This window comes from Struthio camelus, chromosome 22 (genome assembly GCF_040807025.1).
Source record: "Struthio camelus isolate bStrCam1 chromosome 22, bStrCam1.hap1, whole genome shotgun sequence".
In the NCBI taxonomy this organism is placed as follows: domain Eukaryota; kingdom Metazoa; phylum Chordata; class Aves; order Struthioniformes; family Struthionidae; genus Struthio; species Struthio camelus.
Genome location: NC_090963.1, coordinates 9,275,316 through 9,285,676, shown reverse-complemented (window position 1 = coordinate 9,285,676; position 10,361 = coordinate 9,275,316). Strand labels below are relative to the sequence as shown.

Sequence of the window (10,361 nt, the reverse complement as noted above, 5' to 3'; positions counted from 1 at the left end):
GTGTGGCACGGGCAACCCATCAGGAAGAGCCAGCAGGGTGCGGAGAGCCCCCGGATGGAGGAGGGAACGCAGTTTGGGTGCCAGATGCTGCACAGCCGTGGAACCCTTTTCCCTGCTCAAGTCCTGTGTGAGAGGTTGCTTGCCTGTGGGCACCAGGGTGCAGCTGGTTAAAAACCTGGCCTAGGAACAGGCTCAGCTCCCATTGGCGCCCGCTTTAGGAACAGACATGAAATCTTCTCACCGTGGACATGTGCCCCTGTGAACATCCTTGGGGCTGGGCCTGTGCCAAGGCTGAGGGCTGAACCATGACTTTGGGCTGGAGCCTGCATGGTGTTGTGATCCCTTCTCCAGCCCACTGCCCTCTCCCTCCTCTGCCTCCTGCACTGCTCAAGGAAACGTCCTCTCTCATCATTGCCTGCTCCCATCCCCTGCACCCTGCACGCAGATATTCCCCTGCACTGACCCAAACTGGTGGCCCAGGTGAGGCAGCTCCTTCTTGTGTCCCTGCAGCCCAGAAGCGGGAGGGCAGAGGGGTGGGGGTGGATGGGAGGCAGGAGGAGGGGGGGGGTCCCCGCGCTGCCCAGGGCCCTGCTGCCTCACAGCCCCTGCCGGGAAGGAGCCAGCTCTGGGCTGTGCCAGGAGTGCTCGGGGCTCTGTGAGTACCATGGCAGCCAGGAGCAGCCCCCAGGAAGGGGAGAGCCTGTGGAGGTGGAGGAGGGGAAATCCCAGGCCCTGCACCCGAGCAAGCTGCTCTGTGCCATGCACTGGGGCAGCAGGAAGCAGAGCTCCCTCCCAGCCACTCTGGGGAGGTGATCCCCAGGCAATGAGCCCCTCCCTCTGGGGCTGGCTGGGGTGTTCAGGGCCCTGCTCTCACCTCTGGCTCCCGCCTGTGCGACTACAGCCCAGGGCTAAACCTGTCACTGCACTTCTGCGGTGGTCTCTGTGCCTTGGGACCAGGGTGGCCCAGGCAGAGCCCCCGGGAAAGCAGCAAGCAGGGCCACTCCTAGGCTGTGGACGCTGGCCCTCCCTTCCCAGAGGGGCGTTACGGGACCCTACAGAGAGACCCATTTTGGCTGGAAACTGTGTGTGTGGTTTCCAGGATGGAAATGTCTCCGCCAGCAGGAATACTCTCCAGCTGGGCTGGTCACCAGTATCCCACTCCAGGGACCACGGACACTTGCAGGTGCCCAGCCTGTCCCCGAGCCTGCTGCTCCTGAGACGTGCCCCTTCCCCACTGCCGGGTCTTGGTGCTTTGCTCTCCCTGATCAGCCTCAGGGAGACACCCTGACCCCTGGGAAGGGAAGCACCACATCTGGCTCAAAACCCCAAAGGCTTTCATAAGAACAAATAGCAACGAGCAGTGTAAAAGTAGAGAATTAAAAATAGAGGGAACACAGAGCTCTTTCTGCTACCGCTGTGAGAAGGGAGACTGGTCTCTGGCACTGCAGACGGGCCCTGCAGATGCCCCCAGCAGGGGAGAGGGGTTTTGGAAGGGTCCATCGCCAGGGGGTGCTGCATGCTTTGTGGGTGTTGGTGCTGCACCTGGCTGTGGGCATGACAGGAGGAGCCATGGGGGACCCCAGAGGAGGAGACACCGAGGAACTTGTGGGGGGACCCAGAGGAAGCATCGTGCACCTCGCCAAGGACCCCATGCCCCAGAAGAGCTGTGGGGGACCCCTACGTCCTAGAGGAGGAGGAAGAGGAGGCACCGGTCTGGAGGCAACACTGCTGGAGACATCCAGAGCCCTGTATGGATTGTGGGTGTCTGGGGAGATGCTGGAGGTGCTGGGCATGGGACGCAGCGCCACATGCAGGATTGGGGAGCCCTGTGGCTCAGGGGCAACTGTATGGGGGAGGGGGGGGAGCAGGGCTTGAGGAGGCTCTGTGGGGATTCAGACCGGCCATTCTTGGGGTACTAAGGAGCGCCAAAAGGTGCACAGAGGGACCTGGGGCGTACCGAAAGGGGCACAGATGTGCCCTGATGGGACTGCAGGGCGACTCACATGCCTTCAGATGCCCCAGAGGTGGTGGTGAGTGCAGCAGCTTGCTTGCTTTGCCTTTGGGTTTGCCGCAGGGCCCCACAAGCACGCACACTCCCATGCCCTCCGTCCCCTCCTGCTCTCCAGCTGTATCCGCCTGCTCTCCATGGCATCTGTGCTCCTCCTCCCACACTCACCCTGCAGCCCTCACCAGCCCCATCTGCCCCAGCCTTCCAGGTGAGCACAAGACAAAGCTTTTTAATACGGGCATGGGCAAACACAGGAACAGGACTTCCCAGGCAGACTGTGGTGTCTTCATCCTTGTGCAAGCCCAGTGGGACGTGGCCCGGAGGCACCTGCTCTGCTGAATGTGCTCTGCACAGGGGGCGGGCTGGCAATTGGGGGACGCCGAATTATGGGATGCTCAGTCCGCGCCGGCCCCTGGGCCTGGGTGCCACCGCTGCCAGGCTCTCCGCAGACGGGCGCGCAGGGCTTGGAAGGGGAAGCCTGGTGGCGGTGCTTTCCTGGGCGCTCGGAGGACGAAGACTGTGGATATTGCCAGGCAGCGGACTGTGGGGCTGCTGTCCTTGTCCAAGCGCTGAAGGACTGAGATGGGAGGAAAGAGAGCAGCGATCAAGCCCTGTATCAGCAGAGACCCCAGGCCCCTCCTCAAGAGAGGGCCAAGAGAGAGCAGGGCACAAGGGGATCTGTCTGTGCTCAGTGATCCCCCAGATGCCCCCCAGATTCCCTTCAGGAAAGGTATGCAAGAGCCCTCCGGCCTGGCGCAGGCCATGGGTGCCCTCTGCATAGTCAAAAACACCGGCCCTCAAATACGCCGGACATTCCCTCCGTCTCCAGCCCCGGCCTCCTCCCGCCAGCCCCGGCCGACCCCGCGTGCCCTACGCACGGCTGCACATCTCCTCCAGCTCCTCTTCGCGCCAGTCCAGGAGCTGAGCAGCAAGCCCTAGGCACACACAGCCCATCACAAGGTGAGACCCAGCCAGGGGAGAGGGATTTGGGGCTGGGGAGAGAGACGTGGGCAGTGAGGAGACGGACCTGGGCACTGGGAGAGGAACCTAGCGCTGGGGAGAGAGACGTGGGCAGTGGGGAGACGGACCTGGGCACTGGGACAGGAACCTAGCGCTTGGGAGAGGGACTCAGGGGCAGTGGGGAGACGGATCTAGAGAGTGGGAAGAGGGTCCCACATGTTGGGGAGAAGGATCCAAGCATTAAGGAGTGGGTCCTGGGGGGTTGGGGAGGGGGAGCCAGGGGCTGGGGAGAGGGACATGGGCACTTGGGAGAGGGACATGGGGCCTGAGGAGAAGGACCTTGGGGCTGGGGAGAGGGTTGTGGGTGTCCGGAGGGGTCTCACCGATGAAGCGCACAGCCTGCTCGCGCAGAGTGGCCCGGGGGTCCTCCAGGTACCGGCAGCTGCAGCTGACATACTCGCTGGCTACGGGCCCAGCCTTCCGCAGCTGCAGAGACCCCCCAGTACAGGTGTTGGCACTGCCAGGCCTGTCCCCCTCCCTGGGACACCCGCCCCCCTCTCTAGGACAGGCGTTGGCAACTTTGGGCCCATCCCCCCTCCCAGGACAGGCGCGGGCACAACCGGGACAGGGGCTAACACAGCTGGGACACGTGCTGTCACTGCTGGAAAAGGTGTTGGCACAGAAGGGACAGTGGCTGGCACCAGCAGCACTGCCAGGAGAGGTGCTGGCACCTCCAGGACATTCCCAGCGGGTACAGCTGGGAGAGAGGCTGGCTCCACCAGGAAAGATGCTGGCACGGGGGCTGGCTCCACCAGGAGAGGTGCTGGCACCGTTGGGACGGGGGCCAGCACCACCAGGTCAGGCCTGCCACTGCTTGGGCCTCCTCACCAGGCATTCGCCGATGTGCCAGGTCTGCACCGTCTTGGCCAGCTTCCGGAGCTGCTTCCAGCTGAGGAGCTTTGCGGCCTCCATGAGGGCTGTCTGGGCAGCCTGGGGAGGAGTGGGGAGATGGGCGATGGCACCGTGGCCAGGCCGGAGCCACCCCATGGCCACTGCCTGGGGTGCCTACCACGGTGGCCTCATGGCCCGCCACGGTGCCCTGTACCTGTGCCACACCGAGGTGTGGGTCACTCAGATGGAAGAAGAGGGGCAGCAGCCCCTGGCGTGCCAGCTGCTTCATCTGCTGCCTCTCGCTGCCTACTGTCCGGCCCAGCAGCTCCCCAAAGAGCCGCATGGCCAGTTCCCGCACCGTGCTGACCTCCTGCGGGGGCAAGCACAGCAACCTCAGCCGCGGTGGGCGGGGGGAGAACCACAAAGGGCCTCCTACCAGCTCCCCACCACCATCCTCACGTTGGGAAAGAGGGGCAGGAGGTCGTGGGCCAGCTGCACAGCCAGGGGGCTGATTTGCCGCGGCTCGGCGTGGTGCAGCACGTTGCGCAGCACGGCCAGGGCCTTGGCGTCCATCTCCCCATCGGCATCCTGCAGCCGCTCCACCACATCTGGGATCACCTTCAGCATCTTCCTTGCCTGCAGGGAGACATGCAGCATTTTCCTCATTCCACTGGTGGCAGAAGTGCTCGGGACACAGGCACCGGCGGCGAGAGCTCACTCACTGTGGAGGGTCTTCCAGAGAGGGTGAGGAGGCCACGGAGTGCCAGCCAGCGCATGACCTGGCGCTCATTGCCCAGCCGCACCTGGCAGAGGCTCAGCGCCACCTCATCGGCCAGCACACACAGATCGGGACACCGCAGCAGCTGCAACGGCAAAGGGCCGGGGTGGCACAGGGACTCATGGCCACCCCCAGGACTAGGACCCCAGTGCGTGATATGGCATCCCTGCTGCCACCTCCCACTTGGCCCAGCCCCAGCCCCAGCCCCAGCAGCAGCGCTGCATCCCCAGCCCCACGCCCTACCCCTTGTCCTCATCCTCATCCTCACCCCCCGGCCCTAGCCCCGGCCCCACGTCCCCAGCCTGGGCCACAGCCCCTCTTCTCCAGCCCCATCTGAATCCCCTCAGCCATGACCCCCACCCCACCCCCCGTCCCTATCCCCACATCCTACCTCGATGAGGAAGGCCATAGAGGGGATCTCCAGGCACTTGTCCTTGTCCCTCAGGGCCAGGCTGAGGTTCAGGAAGATCTTGGCACGCTCCTCCAGAGGGTTCCCCTGCATCTGCCTGGCAATGGACAGGAGAGGCAGCATGGCAGCCAAGACAGATGGGCAAACTGCACCAGGAGCCCGTGGGGCCGCCAGAGTGGGATGAGGGGCCAGGGAGGGCAGGGGGCTCACCTGGCCAGCAAGGCAACCCCTGTCAGGTGGGTCCCGGGCCGACTGATCATCTCCCAGCCGCCCTGCCCTTCCATGGCAGTGACCTGCTCCCCGTAGCCAGTGCAGCACAGCAGGGCCTGCATGGCTTGCACGGCCACCCTGCCCGGGGAAAAGAGCACTGGTTTATCACTCCGTACTCTGGCATGGGCAGCAGGGGACGGGCCTGGGGGACTGGGTACCTGACAGGCCTGGGAGGCATGAGTTTGCCCTCGTGGTTGAAGGCAGGGATGTCCTCTTGCGCCTCGATGAGGGCAAAGGACAGCTGGAAGAGGAGGGCCAGGAAGAGGCGGGGGAAGAGCGCCTTCACCTCCTGTTTGCAAGCGTGCTGCAGGAGGATGATGTTCAGTGCCCGGGTCACCTGCAAAAAAAAGTCAATGACAGCCCTTGCTAGTACCACAGCTACATGCACGACGAGGCCTCCCTCTGGGGCAACTCACAGTCAGCGGGAGGATGCAGGTGAGGTCCTGCGCGGTGGTGCCTGGCTTGCAGAGGGGCCGGTGCTGCAGCATGCAGAGCAGCTCCTGCAGCACCCTCTCAGCTGCCAGCGACTGGGAGACCATCAGCACCCACATGGCCACGGCAACACTGTGAACCCGAGCCAGAAAGGCTTGGCTCAGCATCCCACGATCCCGCTCACCCGTTCCGGGGCTGGCCGACCCGGTGGCTCTACGAGGCCTGGAGGGAGCCCAGCTCCAGCCCTGGGGCTGCTGCACTCAGGCTGGCAACGTGGCAGGCGTACCTGTCACAGGCTGGGGAGCAGCTCAGCAGGCCAGTGACCACTTCACTCGGGTAGCGGCATGCCAGGTGGAGAAGGAAGGGCTTGAGGATGTCCTGGGCTGCGGCCTCACGGATGCACGGCAGGTTCTCATAGATATGCACCACAGCCAGCTGCACCTGCAAGGGACACGGGTTGGCAGCAGCTTGCTGCCACAGGGAAACTGCTGCCAGATTCACGCTCTGCTTGAGAGCCCTGGGTTTGAGGACCATTGCCAGCGGGCTGGAGGCTTACGTGCTCTGGCTTGGCGGCGCAGTATCCCATCATATCCTCGAGCATACGGGTTGCCGCTGCGGTGTCATAGGCACTCGTGCTTTTCATGCCCTCGAGGGCCACGAGGACCGCATCTGTCTGCGAGGCCTCCTGCGAGGCCTCCGTGGAGCAGCTGCGGGGTCCGTCCTCCTTCTTGACCCAGGCCTCCATGGGGCGGCTGGGGGGACGGTCCTCATCCCCAGCCCATACCGCCGTGGGGCAGCGAGGGGGTCTCTGCACCATGCTGGGGCCGGGGCCCAGGCGAGACACAAAGACACAGTGGGGAAGGCGAGGTCCTTCACGGGGCCGTGGGGCCACGCCGGGGGGTGGCTGAGGGAGCTCCCTGGGGAGATCCCAGCCGTCTCCTCCCCACGCACTGAGGTGACACCGTGGGGCACCAGGTGACACCGTGGAGACCATGGGGGTCACAATGGGGGGGGGGGGTGGCAGGAGTCACAAAGGGCCCCGACATCACCCTTGGCTGGTCTCTGCTGCAGCTCCCGGCAGCAATGTGTCCCCAGGGGCTGGCTGGGGGGTGGGTTGGCGGCGGGGGCGGGCGCTGCTCGTTCGCTAATCACACAAGTGTCCCCTGTGAAGGGCCACCTCTGAGCCGCAGGTTGCCGTGTGGTTCTGAAAAGGGGAGGTTGGTGAGGGGTCCCCAGGTCCCCAGGGGCAGCCAGGGGGCTGGGGCACCTGAGGGCAGCTGGGGCAGGGGCAGCCATGGGGCAAACTGGCGGGGGGAGGAGGCCTAGGTGACCCTGACCCAGGGCAAGCAGGTGCCCCCCGTTGCTGCCCTAAAGCTCCCACTGACACCCCAAATAGCTCCAAACCATTCCCAAACCTTCCTAAAAGCCTCAAATACCCCCAGACTGCTCAAGTGCCCCCCCCCCAAGACCCAGAAAGACACACTGAAACCTGCCACAGAGGCTCCAAAATGCCTTCAGACTTTGCTTCCGAGGGCCAAAATCCGCCCAATAGCCCACACTGCTGCCTAAACACCCCCAAAACTTCCACAGGGCCCCCAGACATGCAAATCCTGCCCCGGGGCTGGTACTGGCAGCAGACAGGAGGGCTCCCCGCCACCTACTTCCCTCCAGGTCTTGCTGCCCTGAGAGGGAGACCACGATTGAGGGTTCCCCCCTTTCCCTAGCACTGGCAATTCCCCTCCATCCCTCCCTCCTCTTTTGCCCTTCTGCCCCTCTGCATGCCCCGTACCTCTCCATGCCTGCCCACCTCTCCGTCTGTCCCTGCCTCCAGCTACCACACTGCTCTTCCCCCATCTGTCTGCCTCTGTCTGCCTCTCCATGCCCCTCTTTCCTCTTTTCTCTCTCTCTGTCCAACTCCCCCCTCCATCTTTTCTCTCTCTCTATTCCTCTGTCCACCTCTACATCCCTCTTCTCTTCTCTTCTGCTCCCCATTCTCTGTGCGGTCCTGCATCCTTCCCTCAGCTCCCCCTCTCCCTCTTTTTCTCTGGGCCTCCATCCTTCTCTTTCTTTCCCCATCCCTCCTCCCAGCTCTCTCTCCCTCTCCCTCTGTCCAGCTCTGGCAGGCCCTGGCACCATGGGGCACACACCCACCTCGGCTGGGATGGAGGAAGAGTCTGGGCAGGGTGAGTGGGGCCTTCAGCACTCACAAGGATATACCCTGTCTCTTCCTTTCTCTTCCTCTTGTAAAGCAGAGGAGCGGAGGTTGAACCTCGAGTATCATTACATGAAGAGCACACAACCAGCCTGCGCCTGTAGCCAAGCAGTACTTGAGATGCCCTACTCCAAGGCACTATTTCCCGTGAGGTATTTACCTGGCAATTTAAAACGTTCAGCAGGACTACAAGTACATTTTTGGAAAGAGGGTCTCAAGTGAAAACATTTAAAATAAAGTTTGTTTCTTAGGATAATTCTGAACACAAATGTGAAGAACCACTTATGATTGGTTTGAATGTTATTGTTTTGATAATAGATTTTCCAGTGTTAATGGTTAGCATTGTTTTGGCGATGGTTGGTGTTTTGATGATGGTAAATTGCATCCGGTGGTAGGTATAGTCCGAGCACTGAAGGCTTCTCTCAGTAAGCTCTGCATCTGAAAGACCAAAAGGAAGCAATGTCATTCCCTGTCATGATATGCAGCATAAAACTATCTGGCTGAGGGTTTGATTTCTAAGCAGCAAAGGCTTGAACCTCCAAGCACCTTGATCTGCTCGGTGTCTGCAGGGATGAACTGACTCGAGAGGAAGGCTTCCAAAAGCCTTCCCCTCACTGAAAACTGACTGCATTCCGGTCAGTGCACTGCACTGAGGATTACGGTAAAACTAGCTGCTTTGATAGCAGCACATGGTAGACCTTAGCTAAGTGAAATTTGGTGGAAGTTTTGCCTAGAGGCTAAACATGATGGCACCCTTGTTTTACCAGTGATTTTGCAGTCCAGCTGAAAAGAGGGGGAGACATGAGAAACACCTAGTTAAGAATCATGGGGAAATGGTTGATTATGCTGTAATCCTTGCTAATTTGTAACCCTTCTCTTGATATTTATCTTTGGCCTTCTTCTCCTTCTTGACTTTCTTGTCTTTTTTTCATTTCTGATGACCTGAAAGCTCTTTGTCCCTCTTTCTGTGAGTTTTTCCCCTATTTGGCCAGATTTGTTTTCTTTTGCTGGGAGAGGACGGAGCTGTCCATCCAAGCAAAGTGTTTGTCTTACCGGCTTTGAGCATGAGCTTGAAAACGCTTGTCTGTAGGGACGCTGACTGCAGGACAGTCACTGCTCCAGAAGACTCCTTCCAGCCTGGTTTTGATCCAGGAGCAGGGAGAGTCTTGGACGAGGATGGGATTTGAGCCCATGTGCACAGCGTAGAATAGATTAGCAGTGCATCACGGTAACGTCTTGGCCACCTCTTTGCCAACAACTTTGTTGTTGTCAGTTTGTGCCTTTCAGCTTTGGATAAAACAAATCCAGCTAGGCTGTGTTCTTTGGGACTTGTGGTTTTGTTTTGGAGCATCAGGGCCGACCCTGCAGGGGTGGCTTCTCGACCGCAGGGAGAAGTCTGAACGACGTGTCCTGTGTTCTTGTAGGCAAGCACTGCATCACACAGACCCACGCGCTCTCGTCTGGTGTGGGGATGGGAATTTCCCCTTTTCCTCCTGGGTTTCTCAGATCAGTTTGTGCGAGTGGAAAAGAGCATTCCCTGGTGAGCAGGGCAGGCGCGGGAAGGCTCCCAGCACATCAAGGGGCTGGTGAAGACACGGCCACGAGATGCTTTTGGGAAAGCATTTGGGATTCATTTGTGACTGCTCATGCTTCCCTTCCTTCTCCTCTTTGGAGGATGACACAGGGCAGAATGGCATGCCTTCACTAAAGCCTGATTTGTTATGCTTTGGCTGTAATAAAGCGTGTGCCTTGTGCTTGGTGCTGATCCCTGTCCTGTTGATCCTCCTCCCCGTTCCCTCCCAGTGTAACACCCCTGAGCATGACCCATCTCTGCACACCCAGAGGTGTGAGCAGGAAGGGCAGTGGCAGCAGCCCCACGAGCGATGACCCCTCTTTTGTCACAGCCTCCCCAGTTGAGGAGACAGGTCCTTCCTTGTGTAATTGCCCAGCTGGAGTCACCCTGACGCTGTCTCCTGGGTGTCACCCTGGAGGGACAGGCACAGTGAGAGAAGCACAGGGTTTCCGCCGCTTTGTCCGTCATAGCTCATGGTGATTGTGAGCAAAGCCCAGGGTGCTGGGCAGCATAGTCCCCCTGGCCCGCTGCCAAGAGGACTCTGTTCCTGGGTGCACTGGAACCACCAACCTTACAGTTAACAGCCGAACACACTCCCTGCAATCCCAGCTTCCCCCAACCCAGCCTGCGGGCCAGCAGGAGGGTGTGAATGCTGCTTTCTGCTGAGGCTCCCAGGGCACCGGGAGACAACAGGGCTGTGCTTGGCAAGGACATGTCATGGGACGAGAGTCTGTCCCAGCCCTTGGCAGGCTCCGAGGGGATGTAGCTCAGTGGAAGAGCGCCTGCTCCGCATGCAGGAGGTCCTGGGCTCAATCCCCAGCATCTCCA

At 60.9% G+C, this 10,361-nt stretch overlaps 1 non-coding gene across 1 annotated transcript; it reads left to right on the top strand.

Annotated features, from left to right (window-relative positions):
* Positions 1-10,289: 10,289 nt before the first annotated feature.
* Positions 10,290-10,361, top strand: TRNAA-CGC (transfer RNA alanine (anticodon CGC)). Its single transcript has one exon. It is a non-coding gene; the product is annotated as a tRNA-Ala (tRNA).